The 22,340-nt window shown below is 36.8% G+C and overlaps 1 protein-coding gene across 16 annotated transcripts in view; it reads right to left on the bottom strand.

Moving 5' to 3' along the window:
• MAGI2 (membrane associated guanylate kinase, WW and PDZ domain containing 2) overlaps positions 1-22,340 on the bottom strand; it is a 719,386-nt gene that overhangs the window by 96,519 nt on the left and 600,527 nt on the right. The window lies entirely within an intron of this gene.

Here is a 22,340-nt window from a genome sequence, read left to right as displayed (position 1 = left end):
CTTGGAAGTCACTGAACAGATGGCTGATGAGCACTCTCAGAGCATTAACTGACTCCACGGGCACCTTATCAACATCCATGTGACAACACTTCAGCAAAAGTTTGCCTTTCTAGAAAAGTTACTGTATAAATTTACTCTAACAGTAGATTTTTCTTTTCCTGAGCTTTTTATTTTCTCTTACTGGGATCATCTCTGAGATACCTATCATTTTTCTACACTGGGGCCTCAGTTCCAAAGGTGTCAAATACTCATTAATTTAAAATGGATGTAACAGTGGAGAACTTCTGTGAGAGTTCAAACTCGGGTGTACTTCACTAGCAGGATGCAGAGAACTGTTTCTTACCATTCACCTGGCTTCTCCCTCTACACCTGGCTTCTCCCTCTATGTGTTTTCTTGAGCTACGCTAAGTGTGGTCAGGTTGGGTGCACAGAATTAAAGCTAACTGGGCTAATTCAGTAAGAGTCAAAATATTCTACAGCTAAAATTCCAAAAATACTTGCAGGAGAGGTAATTATTTTTAATGTGTACATAGAACAAATATACAACCTTAATTCAATTATTCTTCTAATATTTTCCTCTCTTATGGAAAAGAAACATGATCAACGAGAATGAGTAAATTCAATTAATTTATATACTGTAGTAAACAAAATCTAAAAGGAAACAATGAATTAAAACAAATGAAAATAATACTTATGAAAACAAGCAGGTGATAAAAAGTTTCAGTTGATCATGTCATATTTAAAATATCAGATGATGTATAGGGAATAGCAATTAGTAGTTCAATTTCTAATAAAATCAATCATTATCATACAATTTTTTTTAGAGGTCCATCTTTTTCAAACAGCTCTAAGTATTGAGCTCTTACTCCAGCAACAACAAAAAGTTGATTTACCTTGAAATAAAGAGTAGATGTAAGAAGACTGGGAGCTCTAGCTCTTCAAGCATAGTTAGCTAGTCCTGCTGTCAGGTGTCCTTCAGAGTGACGGTGCCATGCTGTGGAGGATCCATTTGGTCTTTAGCTGGGATGGCACCTGATGCAATGGGTCAAAAACCAACACATCCCACATCAGAGTGAGATGAATGACCCATCATCTTTGATCAGGCCCACAACATTCCATATGGTTAGACCCAGTGCCTTTTCCCTTGCAGAATGCTACACACTAGTGGCACGGCAAGTAACTGGTATAGCACTGTGCTGCACTGAGATGAAGGCTGGTTACAGTCATCAGTTGTTACATCAAATGCAGGTTCAGATTAATAAAACTGTGAAATACGTCTGTCTGGCAATACATCTGTATGGCAATATACAGATACTCAGAAGTTACTAAACCCAGTTTTTCCCCAAAAAGACTCACCACAGTACAAACTGATCCTCAGTTGCAGCTTGTGGTGGCATTTTGCTTTATGTTCTACTACTCCACTGCTCCTGATCTCAACCCAAGTGAAACTGCAACAGAAGTAGTACTCCAGTTTAAAACAGCATTGTTTTTCACTCCCTGTGGCCTACTAACCTGTGAAAAGTGATCCTGAAGAATGAATGCATTCCTGCCCACAGATAATCAGTCTATGAAGGTGAAAGGAAAAAGCAGGCACAGTTCATGGGAAGTTCAGCTTGATCTTTAGACCACCTTTGGGGTATCACCTTCCATGGCTTATCTCTACACCAGATCATTTGGGGGCATCATGAGTCTAAGTCTGTATTTCTTCTCTTCAGAGTTTCAGACTTCTTGGTAAGTAGGTGCCCCTCCCAAATAGAAGAACATCTGTGCTCAGTGACAGCTCTCAGAATAGGTGAGTAGGCCTAGGAGTATCAGGAAATCTATGCACAGGAGTTAGCAGGACTCATTAAAAGATATTTAAACTGGATTTGTGAGGAGTAAGGGATAAAAACAGGCTTGCTACACATCAGTGGTTGAGGGATGGTGTGCTAGCAAGGTCCTTTGGTCTGTTGTCTCAGCAGAGGTAGGGGATGGAGATCCATGCAGAAGCAAAGACATGAGGGTTATCAATGTGCTAGGAACCATGAAAGCAGGTGACAACAGTCACATAGAAATTAGGGCTTTTCAGAAATTAGGGCTTTTCCCTCAAAAAAGGTGGCAGGAACAATAGCCCAACTAAAGTGTGTCTACACCAATGCACACAGTAAGGGCAACAAACAAGAGGAGCTGGAAGCCACAGCACAGCAGGAAATCTATAATACAGTTACCATCACAGAAAGGTGGTGGGATGACTCACATGGCTGGAGTGCTGCAATGGAGGCCACACCTTGAATCCTGTGTTCAGTTTTGGGCCCCTCACTACAAGAAAGCCATGAAGTGCTGGAGCATACCCAGAGAAGGCCAACAGAGCTGGGGAAGGGTCTAGAGCTCAAGGCTTATAAGGAGCATTTGAAGGAGCTGGGTTTGTTTAGCCTGGATAAACAGAGACTCAGAGGGGACCTTATCACTCTACACCTTTCAGGTAGGAGGTTGTGGTAAGGTTTGGTCTCTTCTCCCAAGTAAAAAGAGGCAGGACAAGAGAAATGAAGTAAAAAGAGACAGGACAAGAGAAAACTGCCTCAAGTTGCACAGGGGAGGTTTGGATTGGATATTGGGAAAAAATAGGCTGCCCAGGGAATTGGTTGAGTCACCATCCTTGGAGGTATTTAAAAGATGTGTAGATGTGGAAATTAGGGACATGGTTTAATGATGGACTTCACATTGCTGGGTAAATGGTTGGGCTAAATGATCTTAAAGCATTTGCCAACCTAAACCTTTTTATGAATCTAATATTCTTAGTCTGTAAAACTTTAACAAAACCTTTAACAACTGTGAGATCAGGTATGAAATTAATATTCAGCTTTTTATACTTAGGAGTACTTTTTGTGCAGTTCATGAAGTTTCACTGTCCTAGTCTGCTTAAGCAACAGATTTTCAACAGTATTTGGATCTTCACAAATAATTAGAAAAAGGATAGCTATTCAAAGTCATAAATGACAGAAGTACTTGCTGTTCAAGCTGGGACCCTCATCAGTCACCTGAGTCCATGAGAATATAATCTAAAATACACTAGAGAATCTCAAGCTACCATTAAATTTCACTTTCATGAATAGCAAAGAGTCTTTCTAGCAAGAATAAAACCAAGAGAAAAGGTCAGAAGCTGGTATAGTAATGAGTTCATTTAAATTCTAATGGACATACAGATATTTATTTTGCTTGGCTGCTACAACTCTTGTGAATTGCTTATCAGTCAGAGATTTAAAATAATTTATGAAACTAGGAAATAACCCACAAATACCACCTCCTTCTGATTAATCTGGATGTGAAGCAGAGAATTTCTGGATCATAGCTAAAAATAGTGCAGAGGCAATTGCAACAGTGTCAGTGACAGCTTTTGATGCTTAAATATACTAGAGGTTGAAAAAAATCAATTTGTGGAAATGAAAACCACATTTTCGGAACAAGTAGCTTTGTATGTGGTCAGCAAATTATTTTCCAAAGACAAAGTCTCATACTAAACACCTATGGAACGTCTCACTTTTACAGGAACTGTCTTCTCTTTTCTGGCACCTATTACCAGGTCAGTGTTACTCTGTTACAGATTTATTTCCTTGATAGCAAACCATATTATCTGAAGGACAGTGATGTCTTGGAAGAGAGAAAACACTGCTACAGTACGACTCAGTACAGGTTTTACTGGGACAACCTGACAAAAAAGATATTTAATGGAATTGAGGTAGACCCTTGTCGCTTGCCTTTTATGAGAGAAGTTCCTACTAAAAGTTCAAATCAGGCTTGTATCCTAGTTTATGATTTGCAGCTCACAGGCTGCAGACTCTACCAACCCTTTGAAAAGGTAAAGGATATTTTTCTGTACAGACAAGAAAAATTATGTCTGGCATAAGGAAATTTTCCCTGAAGAATCTCCAGTTTTGCTCATGTGTGTTGTTCAGTGTCACTAGTTCATGTGCCCACACCAGCAATTACACTCTTAACTGTACTGCTCTAATACTGTGAGAGCTGGTAATGAAAGCAATGCTCTGTCTTGGGCAAACATATCCTTCCATGCAACTCCCCCTGAGCAGAGCAGACACAGCAAGGGGAAAAGCCTGGTGTATGTCACACACACTGAACCAGCAACATAATTTAGAATGTAAATTGAGACTTCAGAACCCTGACAGCTTGTGACTGTGGCTTCTAAAAGGGCCTGCAAGTGCTGCCATACCTACAAAGACTTTCTGTGCTTGCTAAGAACATGCCTGACAACTCAACCTGGCTCTACTGAAAGATAATTTAAGCTTCAGAAACTTTTCAGGAATACTGCATTGTATTTTCAGAGCCCTCTGACAGTCAGAAACTCTAACTATGCCAGTGTCTCTGCTCTTCCATGTTTTTAGACTGTGCTCCCATTTAAGCTTTAACACTTTCTAAGCACAATAAAGAAAACTCAGTTTACTTTACAGTATCTCACTGATGAATATCAAGACACGTTCCCAATATTTTCTGTTAAAATGTAGATGGAGTATAAGTTGTTTAAATGCAGTGTCCCAAAGTCCTTTCCATGAAAGGACGTTCAGAAAAAGTCTTCAGCAAGTGTGTGGGGAAAATATTATAAAATAAATCCATTCATTTTCTTGTATGTAAATTTTATATCAAGATGAAAAGGGAACACCATATATTTAGTGTTGAAAACTATGGTGTCAGTTCCTCCTCTAAATTCCTTCATTGCCACCTTATTTTCTCTCAGCTACCCCCTTCTTCAGATGCCTACTCAAATTTTCACAGTCTTCTCCTTCCAAGGATTTCTCTCTCTGTGTCCTATCACTGAAACAGTAATCAGAAAAATCCCTTAAAAAAAAAAAGAATAAAATAGCTACACTTAAGGAAACGCCCTTGGTATTCATAACTATATCTGAATGGCAGACCTTGCAATGCAATGACCCCCTCTAACAAGAGACTGAAAAACAGCACATTGGAAGTAGTGGTGAACCATGCAACTGAGGTAGAACAGCAAAGAACTGAATTTAGAAAGATTTCAGCTAATCAAACAGATATGGCAAGATCACAGTGACCTGAAAAACCCTCTGGACTCTGTTGTTTGTACTGAATAATTTTCGAGATAACAAGCTAGTTGCTATATGGACCGTCTACTGAACTTTGGCTTTGAATATCATAGAATCCTAGAACGGTTTGGGTTGGAAGGGATCTTAAAGATCAGCTAGTTCCAACCCCCCTACCGTGGGCAGGAACAACCATTACACCAGGTTGCTCAGCCTTATCCACCCAGGATGTGTATCCCCCTGGCATTGCCATCTGTGACAAACAACATGTAGGTGGGAAGTAAGGTGAAATATCCAAGGGCATCTCAGTTAGAATAGGATGCCAACATTTAAGCAGTTTATTGAAGCCCCTATCAGTTATAATGGACACAGATTTAGATACTGGTATTCAGACAATTAAATTTTCATGTCATAGCCTGTGATTTAGGAACTGAACACAGATGCACAACCACAGGTCTAGTTCCAAGGATGCCATACATTATGTTACTCAGAAATCTATGCTAGATTAGCAGATATGACACAGAATCTGTGGAAAACTTCAGAGCTTCAGTTGTTGTCCTTACTCTGCCATTCCAGTGAAGATTTCTTGATACCCCAGTGCATCTCAGATGGTCCTGTATGCTGTTAGTGAACTCAGAGCCTCACTCCTCCTGATTTCTCTGAGATTTGGGAGCACTGGACAAAAGTTCATCATAAAGAAATAAATAAGTTAAGTTAGAGACCTTGCTGGCTTCCTCTGACCTCCTTTCTGTCATTATTAAATTACACTGTTCTAACTTCAGAATTTTTTGTTTAATATGCATCAAGCTGTCTGCATGGTTCTGAACTTTATTGATTTGCCTTTAAAATCTCTTCTGTGACAATGGGAATGGTCAGGAGATAGGGTGTGCTAAGCATAATTGGCTCATTTTCATACCACAGAGTGGAATGACAAACACTCAATGATAACATAATAAAGAAGTAATCATGCCACTTGTCCACAGTGGTGAAAGCTGGAATAAGCAATAGCATGTTTATTTGATGCTTTGGATTCAGATGTTAGTCAAAGTAATAATTTACTTCCAATTTCCTGCTCCTTCACACCAGCTTGACAGACAAGTTTATTTCTGATTACAAGGATTCAGGTAGAACAGAAATATTGACAAACAGCGAGAGACTGTGAAAGGCAAGACTAAGCGGAGAAACCAAACTTATCACAAGAGCCAAGGTTTACGTGGTTGAGTCGTAGCTGTGAAAGTATAACATTTAGTGTTGAAAAGCAGAATATTTGGCAAGGGATGTTAGTAGAAGGCCCACGTACAAGGAGTAATAAAACTGTGGAGAAAACAGTGAAGTTCTAAACTCACAGTTCCCTGGTTGAACCTCCAGGTAAGTTACTTTGCTTTGGGCTGCTGAAAATTTGATACTGTCCACACTGACACGTACCTAGTAGAGATAAATGCCTTTGCTTTCACATTGCCAGGCAGGAGGTAATTCTCAGTATTCAACTTATCCAGGAGAACAAAACTGAATTAGTAAAAGCTTTACAGAGATCTAAATTATAAGGATTAAAATGACATGAAGTTCAGAAGGTTTAGCATAAGACCATAGGAGCCTGAAAGAAAAAAATGAGAGAGTAATAATGATCGATTGGCATAATGCTATTGCAGTACAGAACACTGAAGAGTATAAAGCATGATAAATTGATCAAGATGAGCTGGCTTGCAAAAAAACACTGAGAAATGTCACATTTTTGTGAATTCCTGAAGGTTTGGAGATGAGCAATTAACATAAAGAATGTCTGTGTCCTAAAGTCTAATGAGAGAGGAACAGTATTGATGTGAATTTTATGATGTTTAGATTGTGTGCTGGTCACATGTACTCCTGTGCAGTACTTCAAAAAGTTAATGAACAGAACACTAAAAAAAGGATGCTGATAAAGGATCCTGACAAGGTAGTTGGGAAGTGATAAGTATTAAATGAATGTATTACAAGGAAAAGGAAGAAAAACTGTGAATAGGTGATTTTTTTTTTCCCTATGACAGTGTTCTGTCTCTTAGAGGGACATAAATTGGTTTCAGACTTGAGATTTAGATGACATGTCTAATGTAATGGAAATAAACCCCTTAACACCGAGAAAACTGGAACAGTACATAAACACGACAAGTTAAGCAGAGGAGATTATAGTCCTGACAACTGTGAAGCACCTTGTGGACCTTAAAAATTAGTATTTTTAGAAAAACTTGCTAGGGTACCCAGCATGCATGTCCCTCCTTATTCAGCACTTACTGCATAAGAAAGCAAATTTGGATGTAGCCTTTGGATCCGCAAAATATCTTCTTCCTCAGTTTACCCTTATACCTCAGTATTCCCATATGATCACAAGAAAAAACCTGTGAATTTATGCCTGAAGACCACAGCTGGCTGAAGGAATCTGGATGAACAGTACAATTAAACCATGACGGTCATAATACTTTTTCCTTGGGTCTTCCTAAAGAATAGATAAGTTGAAAGACGCTAAGGGTAGGTCTGTATGGTTTTCACCCAACCACAGTACAGGTTTATTAATCTGATGATCCCAATCAGGTAAGTTAGGAAATAGTTTGTAGAGGAAATTTCTCCAGTGTTGTTCTTTTTTTAAAATTTCTAGTTTTAACTCTTACGAGCTAAAGAATAATTCCTGTCACAGGGACCAACACGAAAAGATCTACTTCAGGGGAAGAGAAAGGAAAAGGTTAATTCAAATTAAAGCCTTTTAGTGCCCTTCTGACAAAGGGAGTCTTCATTGGTGAATTGTGATTCTTTAAAGCCATTTTTGTGAAAAGCAGCTGCATTTTCAGAATGTATTGAACATTTAACTGGTAAAAAAAAAAAAAAAAAATCAGATGAAATTTCTAGTTAAGTTCTAGATGAAATACCTACTGACCATCTAACATTTAGCAGGATCATCTAATATTTATCAAGCACTAAATATTAGAAGTTCCTGAGAACATGGAGCCTGAAGTAATTAATTCTATAATAAGCAGGCCTTTGCTTCTCATACCATAAATAAATTTTTCATCTAGCAGGCAACTGACAGTTCTAGACTGAGTTGTTCTGTTTCTCAGTGGATATTCTCTTGGTGAAATTTTTAAAAGGTCTAGGGCTCAATCTTTGTAGGAGGTGTTTTAAGCTTAAAATATTTCATAGGATAGAGGAAACCAATTACAACCCCATTTTAACTTAAAAGAAATTGTATGTCCATCTACTCAGAATTTAGTAATTCTGAAATTATTGCTGCAATTTGAAAATATTAACAGTGTACAACAGAAAACAAACAAAATTATCTTCAGATCCTCCACTGAACAATTTTTTCCCGGAAGAATGTTCTGAAAGTTGTGTGTTCTGCCATAAAAAGAGATCTTAAATGCGAGACATGGGGAGTATCTATAATTCTCCTTAATCTGGTAAAGTTAAGTACTTTTGGTTTTTTGGGGACTGTTAAGGCAAACTGAAAAAAATAAAACAGTGTGCAAGTAGTTATCACATATTAATGAATAAAAATGGATAACTCTGTGTACAAACACAAAAGTCATGAATTTTTATTCCTCCCTTTCCTTGTAGGAGCAAGCTAGAAATGTAACTGAATTGCAAATTCTATACCAGCACTCTGCAATAGATGCATTTATATTTAATGACAAAAGTTTATATATTATTACACTGCAGTTCTTTATCTTTCAGACAACAGAGGGGAGCAAAAAAAAAAAAAAGCTTGTGAGTACTGAAGAATCAATACTCACTCTCTAGAGACTAAGTTTGATCCTCCACCTGCAAAAGTTCAGAGGTATCCATTTTTCTTACTTCAATTTGTTCGTTTTAATCTGCAACATTATTTTCAATACGGAAAATATTTATTTTCTTACTTAATTTATTGCACTCTAAACCACTATTATTTATTTTTTATTTCTTTGAGGTCTGTGTATTTTTCCAAATATATTAGTTTTAAATAGCAAAAGGTAAAGTCATAGCACTGCATTCCAATTTGTGCCTCTTTTTTCTGACTTCAATAATGCATATAATTTTTGTCTTTGTAACCCCAAATTGTAAATAGAACTTCCCCCTTTTGTAAAAATCTCTGAAATCCCCAGAATTTCTGAGTGGTTTCTTTTTCTTCATTGCTAACTCACATTTAAATAGCCTCAGAGATTACATCAGTTCAGAAGGAAAAGCATCATCAGTCCTTACTTCCAGCATTCAAGCCTTTAATCTGCAGTGTGTAGAATAAGCCAAACTGGTGAAGAAATTACTTTCTATTTCGTGGCAATATAGATAGTGGTTTTGATTTTGTGTTTTCTTCCCACCTGAGCTGGATCCCTGTTTGGCAAAAGATTTTATCTAGATTTGCCCAGACTCCTTCTTATAGACAGCTCCAAAGGGTCAGTTTTATATATAACCAAACAAAATCCCAAACCACTAAGCTTTATCATCATATAACTAAAATACGTGTGTTTTCAGATAGAGAAAATGTAAAGTCATAACTGGAGGATACAGAAATCAAAGGGGCTTCTGAACAGCTTGCCTTGCTTGCGATGTCCCTACATTACAGGTCCTTGCTTCCAGTGAAATCAATGACTTCCTGAGTTATAAAAAGCTCTGTTTACTCCCTGCTAGTCCCCAGAAGATTTTCATCCCAACCTATGTGTCTGCTGTTTGCTCCTCTCAGCAGGTTGCTGGATTAGGCTGCAGATCTCCAGGTCTCTGCCCTGACTCTTCCTCCCCTTGCTCAGAACCCAGAGCCACATGGAATCTCTCTCCATGAGGAGGACCTCAGGAAGGAGTGATTTGTCTTCACTGCAGGAGGACCTGACTCAGGCACTTCTCAGAGGAGGGAAGGCAGCTTATATGCTTGGAAGAAACCAAGGAGATGCTCTCCATCAGACTGTTATTATCTTTTTGACACAAAGGATGGCTGTAGCTGTTTTAAGTAAATATATACTCATGCTAACCATAAAAAGCAGTTTTATATCTAATAGATTCTGATACACTGAGTATTGTAGGTCAGGGACTGTGCCTCCTATCTGCTGAAAAAAGGATCATCCTACACCATGACTCCTTTGAGTACTGTTTACATGACCCAAAACATCTTTTCTGAATGTCTAATTTTTCACTGCCTGGTTTCTATCCTTTCTGCTCTGTTTTAGACCACTTTTCCCAAGCAAGGTCCTTTTCTTTAATTTCTACAAGCTTTCAATGAACTTGTAAGATTCCTCACAAGAAATAAATTCTGAAATTATATACCTAGTTGTTCGTAAAGGAAATGAAAGATATTACAGGAGATGGGTACTAAGCAAACATCTACCTTGCACACGGACGGCTGAACCAGCCATTACTTTTGCTAATGAAGAAGTGCATGGAAAATCCCATAGAAATCCTGTATTTTAGGTTTAAAATATTTGAAACTTTAATTAAAGATAAGACTTCTACAAGATGCTTGACCATCTCTGCATACTATGTGGAAGTGTCACACATTAACTCTGAAGTAAATGGGAAAAAATGGAAAAATAAGATGGAAGGACAAACATGAACTTAAAAAGCAAGGAAAGATGATCTGGAACAGGTACTCATTAATTTTGTTAACATTAAGTGCAATAAGTTTACCAATGGTGTCTTACTAAGAAAAATATAAAGTTTAAAAAAATTGTGATGAATTTGCCTTTTTCATTTGCCTTTTTCATTTGGGTGTTCTGCTCAGCTGATTATTCACAATGATTCAAAAGCACTTGGGTAAATTTGGGCTTTATTCCTTGCTCTCTTTCAGGAATTAATTTGCAATGACTGGACAAAAATGCTTCCTGTTTGGTGATGCTTAATTTATTAAGTATTCCACATTGCTCTTTAACAGTAATACTCATCTATCCAATGACATGGACCAATCTCTCTGCCAACTGCAAACTTTATGAGTACTGATTTTGTTTCCTACAGGATTTTCATTGGATGTGTAACACAGTCAAAAGCCAAGAACATTTCCTAGAGGAAGGTCATTAAAAATAAATTCCCTCCCTGATTTCCTACCTATAATTATGTTAAAAAAATTGATCAGTGAAGCAATTTTCCAACTGAATGTAAACCATACTAATTCTATGTGTCTCCATTTTTAAGTAGGGAGTGGGGTTGTTCCATATAAAGACAGAAGTCCATTATATAAAAACAATTAAAAATTTCAAGAAAATTTATAATATTAATAAAAATATTAATATATATTTGATATGAAGTATTTTCTGCAAGTCTACATTTGTAACTTCACTTTTATAATGAAATTGAGACTGTTTTCTACAGTAGCATAAATGGGATTCCAGATTTAGCCATAGTGAATGAGACAGATTTCAGCTTTTGTGATAATGCAGGGTTTTTCAAATAACTGATACTCTATGCTTGCCTCTGGTGTGTGGTCAGGACTCATCTCATGCACCCTTGTCCACCTGGCTGCTCAGTTAAACCAAGGTCCTCAGCCAGACTTCTCTGTAATCCATCGAGCTTGATGGTCAAACCCAGAGAACAAGCTGCCCTAGGCAATAACTAAATAAAATGATGTAAATAATCCTCTTCAGGTGCCTATTTTCCACCACTGGCTATAGGGGTGACTATTGTGACTAGTGTAGACTAGAAATCTAATTTTTTTTACAGTTAATTTGGAATTCATCTGACCAAATGTGAGTAGAAATTTAAATATGAAATGGTGGTAGAGGAGTTTTTAAAAACTTTAATAATGAACAGGGAAGAATAGGTTCTTTTAGAATACTAAATTCATCTACTTTAGGTATTTACAGTAGCTGAATGGCACCTTAGAGGTGCCTGTTTCCCTCATCACGCAGGGATACCTCCTTGCTGCCCAGATTTTCAGCTTATTTACTCCTGGGACATTAAAAAAAAAAAAAAAGTAGAATCACAATTAATTTCTGTGAGATGAATGCTTAAAAAAGACTATTTTTAATGAAACTGTATATAGATGGTTCTTCCTTTAATACAATGCATCTTAATGTGCTGCTGTTAGGATAAAGACCTTGATAAAGTTAAAAGTCTGATACGCAATGATCAAGTTACAAGATAAACCTCTTATTGAAGATGAACCTTAGTACAAATAATCATTGTGGTTTGTATTCATTTAGTGAATGTTAGTTGGACCAGACTACCAGCTGTTTCTATTTTAGGGCCAACCCCACAAGCCATTGAGAATGCAACACAATAAGTAAACAAACACTGCATTATTTTTCAATAATTTGTTGTGTTTATCATCTCTGTGACCACATCTGGCAAGCTGAAATCAAAAAGCATGTCATCATTCTCTCTGATTGCATCAGATCTAAAGAACTCTCATATTTAAAGAAATACCTATTCATTATGGTGAAATAAGGAGACAAGATTAAATAGCTTCTCTTTCTCTCTGAGAAATGCTGTGGAAGAAGTTTAAAATTATCCAGATGATGATATGTTCAGTCAGAGACCCTCTGTTTTAGTACCTGGGGCCCCCAAAGATAAGAAATAGAATATTATAGGTATTTAGCTTGAAAAGGACAGTTGGAGTTCAGCTAGGCCAAACTCTTGCTCAAAGCAAGGCTAAGTTCAAAGCCTGGGCTGACATTCAAGAATGGCAGCTTCTCTGAATTGCTCAAATGAGGGAAAATGGAGCCAGAATGACAAGCAATAAACAGGCAGGCTGAGGAAGGACTGAGCAAAACATGGAAAGAGCTAGTGAAGAAGGGCAGAATTTGGATGGAGTCTTTATCACATCTGCTGGCTCTCAATGGCCACAGATCAAAGCCCTGAGGACTTTTCCCAAACTTCTCTCTGGGCTGCTCTAGGACCTTCCATTGATTTCGTTCTGGATTTCGGTAACAGAGCTGAATCGCTCTGCCATAATCTTTCCACCATTACTAAGTACTTCCTGATACTTATTCCTGAGAACATCACATGTTAAATAATATGAAGCTTAAGAGCAATGTAAAAGAGAAGCCAGGTCTTCTGATACACTATCCCTCTAGGATCCTGTTTACAGTATTTCTCCATTGGTCATTCTTTTTTTCCCCCAAGGAACAGACTAAGATGTCTTTTGCTCTACTTCAGAGATATGACAGTGTTTACACTGCAGTAGAGAGACATTGCTTGGCTCCAGATGCCTCAGATTTATTAAGAACAAGTTAACATACAGAAATTCTTTCACATGGATAGTAAGAAAAAGATGTTGACTTTGTATTGACAAGTGAATTTAGTTAAACTATAAAAATATATGCAAATAATACTGTGGCATTTCCCATAATCAGCAAACCTTTTCTATTATGTCATCTAATCCCTGAAGTATTATGTAATGAATTTTTTTTAATTCTTTAATAAAAATGGTATTATTATTATTATTACTATTACTATCTTCTTCATCATTTATCCCTTTAAAATATTAGCAAACTTCCTGCTAGAGGAAAAAGCTAATTGTAGAAATGGAAATTAATTGATAAAATGGATGTAAAGATCATTAAAACATTTTCTCATTTAAAGGTTTTGCATCTGTGCTTTTATTCACGCATACGGAGTATTTTTCTAATTATCACAGGATCTTTAGAAGTCTAGAACAGATGAAATGCAATTAAAAATGCTTTCATTATAGAAAAAAACATTCTAAAAAGTCCATTAAATATAATTTGCACCCAACTGAAATATACACTAAAAACAAGGTGACTCTGGGAATGTGTGTACTGAAAGCTTGTCTTCTTTTTGCTTATAGTTATAAAAGGTACAAAATAAATAAAAGTCAAAATTTATCCCATTTACCAAACAGGAACACTGCTCAGTATGTTTCTTACATGCTGAAATAGTGTTCCAAGTTATGACAAATCTGGCTTTGGAAAGCAATTTATTTCCTTTAGAAATCTGTTTGGACACACTTGGGAGTCAGCTTTCAGAGTTTGTGCCTGACAGCTTTGGCTTGCATGTCCTTTTTATACTGTAATCTGAAGGTGACACAGCAAAGGTGTATGTATCCTCGTACTGGTTTTGATTGTGCTTGAATTATGAGTCACCCAGAGGCTTCCTGAGAAAGGCAGTGTTGTATTTAATAAATGTTAAATTCTTGGTTTATAAAAAAATAAAAAAGTTGAGTATTAATCATAGAGGGCAAGCGTAGCCATTGCTAAAGCCTTCCTTCCCTTTTTAAGAGTGCAAATGAAAGTTGCTTAAAGAATCGTACAGGGATTAATACCTCATTTAGAAGACTAATTTAGTTTCTGCATTTTATCTGGATAGGCAGAACACAGGGGCCAAAATAGTTTTGTGGCTCTTGTAAGTGGCTTAGGAAGTGCCTGGAAGTACACCTTCCCGTTTCCCCAGTGCTGTGTCTCAAGTCTGTAGCACAATAGATAATGTACTCACTTGTTTCATAGTGTATTAGCTTACTTTATTACTACAGAATATTGCACTATATTACAAATCACCACATCACAACGTCTACACAATGTACTTTGACAACAGATTTGGAAGCCCAACAAATGTTGTTTAATACGACATTACATTATATACTGAACCAACAAAAACATTGTTCAACACATTTAGACTAAACTTTAGACATGCCTTGGTACATAAGCAGAGGTTGTATGGTACTTTTTTAGAGTCCAGCTCTGTAGTTTTCCATTTTTAGGCTGAGTTTTCCTCTAAGGAAGGCTAGATTCACTCAGAGACTAGACTATGGGCAACTGGGAAAAAATCCTGAGTTTCTTCATGTCTCAGTACTGCAGTAGGTTCTCCCACGTACCATGCCTGGGAGGTGTTTGGCTTCAAAAGATGTCATCTTTCACTGAGATACACAGTCCAAGGTAATATTAGTTTTCCAATAATACTGCTTGCAAGAACAGAGGAGAAACTTCTCTGGTCTAGCCAGATTCCAATGTAGGCAAGCCAAAAAGTCTGTTTTCTCAAACAAACTGTTCTTCAATTAATTCATTCACTAATATAGGTGAGACTGAAACCAGTCTGCAGTGCTGCCAAGAGAGCTCTTGGGTTCTAGCAGTGATGTGGGCTGCAGTTATCAGACACAAATGTGCCCTTCACTCCTCAACAGAGACTTGTAGTTGCCTGTCCTGAAGGCAGAGTTCCTGCAGCTCTGCACAAATCCTAGGTGCATGGCAAGTCTCTTTGTAGACCCAATAATGGTAAGGTCTGACTGCTCACTGTTTGTAGCCTTACCTTGGGGTATAAGAATTTAATGGCAAAATAGCCATAGGAGCAATGGTAGTTACCTCTTTATGACATGCAATGACGAGAATGAATGTCTACACACTTGTGTTTCTTTTGCTAAAAGGTCTTCTAAAGGGACCTACTTCTCCAGTGTGCAAACTAATGCCTCTTAATGTCAACAAGAGTTAGGCACACACATCACTAGGAGAAGCGTCCCCAAAAGTTTTAAGAGAAGCACTGTTCAAATTTCACACAGACCATATAAGCCTACATTAGAAAACAGTTTCACCAATAATAAAAGTACTTTTGAAACAAAATGCTTTCTAATAGTCATTAAAAACCTTCTATGCAATATATGTAAAAAAGATTTATCTAATGTTTTGCAAAATTATCCACAAATGTACCACACAGTGCACAAACATTAATAAGAAAGAAGCGACAAAACCATAGCACTACCACTTAGAAACACGATGCAATTAATATTACTTCCAGTAATACAGTTTAATAGCTACTAACTATTATTGGTGTCTATTTTTTTAAAGAATCCATATTCATCAAGGAGGTCTATGGTTTCTTTTTCTTTTATTCGGAAATATGGAAGCAATTGCACACTGTTTCACTGCTACTCAGAGCTATACAAAAAAAGATATGAAAGTTTCATTAGTGCAAATTTTAGGATAACTGATCTCCTGCTCTAACTCTTTCTGTTCAAATTAGTCATTCCCTGTGCTACTGAAAAGTTACCATTTCTCTCACTAATGAGCTTTAGACTGAATCCCTTCATAAATGAGGCTATAGAACTTATTTTTTAATTTACCTGCTATAACATGTTTAATATTTATTAGAATAGATTTTATGCCAGATAATTGCGACAAGATGCTTAAAAAGTTTTTCAAGTTTATCCAACGTATAAAACAGTCTCAATGTGCAGGGCAAAAAGGATGTAAATAATTTGAAGGTTATTAGGACAGTACATACCTCACAGCTAAAAATATGATACTCTCTAAGGTGAGACATACCTTGTAAAATGAGTTGGGAAAGCAGTGCTTCAGGAGGTATGTTAATATAACAGCATCTTTTCTTGCATGGTAACAGTATTTTCTAAAAATCTTTCAGAGATTTTATTTCTGGAATTAATATAGGAAAGACAACTGTCCCTCTCACAATGCTGTCAGGAAACTATTTTGCACAAAATACTGATTTTTGTGTAGGGAAGGTAGGAAGGCACAAGTGTCCATGGCTGAGGGTAGGGAAAAGGGCACCATGACATCTAACAGCAAAGTCAGTGAAGTGGACAATGTAGCAGGACTCACAATATTTTTGATCATTAAATATTTTTGGCATTACTAGCTAAGAATAGCAACACAAGTGAGCACAAAAAAAGGGAAACAACTCAAAAACCAGCATGAGAAGGATATGTGTACAGAGAACTCATGCTGAGGAAACTGTTGAATTTATGATGTAATAAAAAAAGCTTATAATTTTGAGATGGAAAGGAAAAAGGTCAGCTATGAACCTTTGTTTTCCATCAGTTTTAAAGCAGATGGATCCAGGAATAACAGAGCACTTCTTAGAGGGATGGCAAGGCAAAATGTTGTGGCAAATTGGAAAGAGAAAATTGAAAGAGAATGCTGTCAGCAGCATGTTTGATAGAAGACATTTATGATTTTAACTTCTGGGTATCAGTGGATCACATGGTTCACTTCAAACATGTCAGTGGTTCACTACTAGGTTAATATGCAAATGTCCCTTAAACTCACAAACAAGAGATATATGTGCAATTTAAGATTACAACAGGGCTAAAAAATGCAAAGGTTGCTAAATATTTCTCTCAACACTAGAATACTTTCAAGAACTGGAAGAAATGGAATCAGTTGAAATAAATGTCTGGAGAGGAGAAAGGATATCAGCAAGCATGAGAGAGACCAGATCTTGTATCTCCCAATATCTCTTCTCAGAGGCAATGGAAGAAGCATACCTTCATGAACAAGACAAGCATGAACAGACTGCTGTTAACTTAGAGTACCCACAGGAAGCAACAGGGTTCCTTAGAAGCCACTGGAATGAAAAGAATTGCCAATGACTCAGGGATATAAAAGAGTAGACACAATAGGATGATAGAAAACCTCCATAAGTCCCAAATCAAAAAAGTACAACATGCTCCCAAGAACTTAATTTCTTTAAACCCTCAGGATTGTTGACTAGAAAGTTCTGAACTGGGGATGAGCAAGCCATCAGATACAGGCTCTCCAGTTTGCACCAGGTACTCTGTTAATATTTTGAATGAAGAACTGCAGAATCAGAGTAAAAGCTATAGAGACATCAGTGGTGGGCTGAGGTCATGGAATCAGGAGATCAGAAATTCCTGGGCCAGACTAGGAGGATAGCAGCAGCTTTATCTTGTGCAGCCTGCCCAAGAGACAACAAAACTTTGAGAAAAAGAAGATTGAGCTGAGGAAGAATTGAAACACATCCTATAGTAAGCCTGGACCAAAAAAAATTGTCTCTGTGGTAGAAAGGTAAATCTGAGATAAGTTCGTGGAAATTGCACTGAGGATGTAGGATTCCATCTATTGAAATGTGCTCATTTTGAGTGGCTGGATTTATCAACTAGAATATTCAGAGATTTTTTTTTGTGAAATTTCTGTCTGTTTTGAAAATTGCCGATGCTTTGTGTGATGTACTGGTATCTCTTAGTGATTTAAGGAATTACACGCTTCTACTGGGGTTTATACAAAATATGAGAAAGATATTTGGTCTTTCTTTTATTCACACAGTTTACAACTTCATAGTTAAATTCTCCCTCCTCATCTTGACTTTGAGCATTGCATGTGGCCCACACTATCTCCCGTAGAGTGTCATGATGAAACTGGCAGCTGACTTAGTCCAGTCCCAGGACAACTAAACAGTGTGGACAGTGCATCACTTCTCTGGCTCCATTTTATACTAACAGCCCCAGTTTGTCAGAGCCAGTTTGGATTATACCGTTCCCTGATTCCTTGATTATAAAATAGCTATCTGACGTAGGAACTTTGTCAGGCTCCCACTTTTTGCATTTAGTTTTCATGTTTCACTTACGACACCTGCTATGAGTTGTCAGTTCGGGGTTGTCTGCAGGTTTCCTTAACAACAGTATTTTTTATATATTCTTGATGGATCTGCATTTGAATCTGTCAGTTCTTTTTTAGACGGGAACACTTCTGGCGCTGGGCTGCTGTCTATAGGTTCATATATTTCAAAAGTACTTCCCAAAAGAGATGGCATATGCCAGGTACATGGATAGCTCATTTAGCAGAATATGCCAAAACCAGTTTTTGATGTCCTCATTAGTGATTATTTTGCTCTACATAAATTTGGTACATACCACTTCAACCACTAAGTGCTGTTTTTCAGTAGTACTGGACTAATGTAGAAATTATTCTCTATCTACTTTCAGAAAGACTGATTTTTGAGAGCTCTTCCACACTATTTCAGCAGCCTATACTCAATGAAGTCTGTTGCAGAAACTGAGGATGAAGTGTGAAGGTTGAAGTAAAGCTGGAAAAAAATAAATCTTTTTGAGTATTCTTTTACTTTATTTTCTTTCCCTATTATTTTTTTCATTTGTTTAGGAAACGCTTTTCCACTACCTTTTCCATTCTTTTTTTTTTTTTCTTTCCCCCGAACAAACACATCTGTCAGCTTATAGTAATCAATAGAGACATTCAGTCTGTTCAGCAAAAACAGATATAAAGAAACAGAACTATTTTGGTGCATCTGTGTTTACCAAAGATCCTGTCTAATAAACAGAAAGAAGGTAGGAAGATGTTTAACCAGTGCTAGAGAGCCGCTTTCTATTTTTTTTAATAGACAATAATATTATTTCCATTATTTATTTTTTTTTGTAACAAGCAGATAAATTGCTATTTCTGCTTTAGAAATTTTAAAGTGAGTAGACTATGAATTCAGTTGGACTTCCTCCAGTTGGTTGTAACCTATGACAAGTCTCTGGTGTTGGTTCAGAGAGGTTTTTTTAGTGGCCTCTTTAAATTTGAGTATTGCTATTCCCCATCTTTTTGAAACATGCAGACCTTTCCTTCCCCTGCATACTCTGGCTGTTGAGCTTCTAAGATTGAGGGACAATGGTTTTTTTAAATGCTGTAGCATGCAAACTATGTCCATCCAAGGGAGTATTTTTTTCCAGTATGAGATGCTGTGAGAATATATCTCAGTCAATGTCGATCTGTTTCTTGTCTGCAATGTAGATAAGATTGCTGGATGAGAGAGAAAGTAAGTCACTTACAGAAATGAGTTTGCCACTGTGAACTATGCAGTCAGGCCATATTCATATCAGAGACAGAACACATTACAAGGCAACACACAACCTTATGCAAAACACAGCCTTCCTCATCCACAAGCAGGAACAGCTCTTCGGTCTTAATCTTAAAAATGAGACGTTAAAGACAGGATGCATAGGGTAATGATGGAAAAGGATGGCATTGTTCAAGTGTCATTACACATCAGAAATAATAAAATAAAAATTGGATCCATGAGTAATGAGAAAGTATGCCTTGCTTTACTGGTGTCACAGATTAAATATTTTAGAATCAAAGCAGGTTTCTCTAGGTACTTGAATTTTGTTTTGTGTTCAGATTATTTCACATGACCTAATCCTATCATCTGTTTCTTATTTGTAACACGTGAGATAGACACATGCATTTGAAACAGTCATCCTCAATTCCCTCTATAGTCAGTCATTCAGAATATATACTTTAAGGATATACCTAGGTATACCTGACTTATTTGAAATATCTACAGTGGAATTACATTAATTACACCATAGAAAAGCTTATTTCTGCCCAGAGACTATAAAAGCAGACATGACGACTAGCATAGGTATAGTAAACCTGAATTATAGGTGTATATTTAGTCACATAAATTCCCTTTTCCTATGAATTTACTAAAAAACACCCAAAAAACCCCCAAAACCAAAAATCAAACCCAGGTTGTAATCTTAAAACTGTTCTCATATTTGTGTTAAGCTATGATTTAGCCATCTCTTAGGTAGAATAGGTTTGACTCATACACTCTATTTTTTCACTTCTTTTGAATCACTCAAACAAGTGAGCTTTCTTCTTTTTTTTTTTTTTTAATTTCAGAGTCTCACAACCTTCCACTAGGGTATAGTCATTATTTCTGATATACAAAAATTTCTGATAGCAAACTTGCATTTGTTCTGCGTCATCCCATTAAGTTAAATGACACTGCAGTACTTCCAAACAGTTGCTTTAGTCTTGGTCATTGTTTTACCATGAACAAAACATGCTCTTTTCCTTGCATTCTCTAAAGCAACCAACCACCTCCTGCCCCAGTAACAGAGGGTTAAATGTTACCGCATTTGGACCTAACATTTCTGTCAGCTGTACCTCAGTGTTTGGCCTGAGAAAAGACCAGATGGTGTAGATTTACACACTGCTTTTACCGAGTATTGAGCTCAGTGTAGTATCTCCTACCTGCCACAGTGATGTGTAGAAAATAACCGCAGCTCAGTTAATGTACCAGAACTTGTTAAACTGTCATGTTGATCAAGTTGTTTCGATCATGAATCAATGCTCTAAGAAGGAATTCTCTTGAGAGAGAGCAATTATCCTCATGGGCTTGAGTATGTTGCTGCTACAGGGTTTTTTTCCTACTGTTTTTTGCTACTGTCCTGCACCAATTGCTGAAATATCTATTTTGCTGTCTATTATTGCTCAGGTTTGTTCAGCATACTGGATTTCACACTCCACTTCTCTCTGAAGACTGGTGTTATAAATTATTTTCCTCTAGAGGGGGATTAGTGGTCCTTTTTCTAAATAAAATTCCACCTTTTGGGGTTACACTAGCCCTTCTAATCCCCTTTATATTCTTTTTTGAGTATGCTATTCTCCCTAATTTGTCAACTTCTTCAGAAAAAAAAAAGTTGCTTACTCCACTGTTCCAGATTCTTAATGGATGTTACGTAAAAACAGATTTAATACCAACAAATACATCACCTCTGCAAGAATTAACTTTCTCCAAGTTTATATACTACAATGACTCCAATTTACTTATCACTCTTAATTTGTTTTCATTCCAAAGAAATGTCAGATTTTGTCTTCATAAAGCATTCTTATATATATATATGAAAAATATTTTATTAACAATGTGCATCTATAGATATTTTAATCACCTCATGTTTATTACTTCTGTATGTGATAAAATGTTACTATATTCCTCTTCCTAAGGATTTGTAGGTTTCATAAGGACAAACATTTGGCATATGCAAACATTAAGGCTTCACTTCCCAGTTTCTACTCTTCAGAAGGAAAGTAGTTCGTACATAGAATCCTTTCTTTTTTTTTTTCTTTTGAAGCACAGTCATGCACATTAAGTGACATATGAACGCTTTTAGAGAAACAAAGATATTTAATTAAAAAAATCCAATCATTATTCACGTCGGGTAATAATAAATTATGATGGATGCTCATCTCAAACCATCAAAGAAATTTTGTTTGGCTGAAATATTAAAAGCTATTGAAATAACTTATCACTGTCAAGTTTTTAAAACTTCTTCTGTTGTTATTGCTTGTTTACAGGTAAATCTTGACTCTCCCCTTCCAGTGGTAAATATTCAAACTTACTGTGTCAGGCTGGTCAGAAAAACTAAGTTGCTAGAAACTATTTTTTTAAATCAGAGAAACAAACACCATGGATCTCTGTTGTTAAGAAAGAAAAAAACCAAACAACTGTTGTACAGAATTTTTACAATGAAGGAAAGGGAGGCAAAATGGCTTATGAAAACCAGTATCCTTGTAGAGGGCTAATAGATTGCTCTGATTTTGATCTGCATTAATGAGTCAATCTATACAAGTATATCTGAAGCTTGCAGCACTGCTTTGGGACTACAAGAGTTTGCTGCAGACACCACACAAACTATTATGGGGTGAAAGGAACTGCCCTAGTTTTACCCTTATACAGAGATGGGACCATTGACACTCAAAACACAAAAAGGAATGTACAACAAAAAAGATTTTCCCTAGGATACTTAATTGAAGACACATTTTTCCAGAACCAATGGTGTTACCTCCCGCAACATGGAAATTAATTTCCAATCTAGCAAACAAG

The sequence above is a fragment of the Myiozetetes cayanensis genome, unplaced genomic scaffold, assembly GCF_022539395.1.
Source record: "Myiozetetes cayanensis isolate MyiCay16 unplaced genomic scaffold, myiCay2020 scf3, whole genome shotgun sequence".
Taxonomy (NCBI): domain Eukaryota; kingdom Metazoa; phylum Chordata; class Aves; order Passeriformes; family Tyrannidae; genus Myiozetetes; species Myiozetetes cayanensis.
This window is presented reverse-complemented; position numbering and strand designations above follow the sequence as displayed.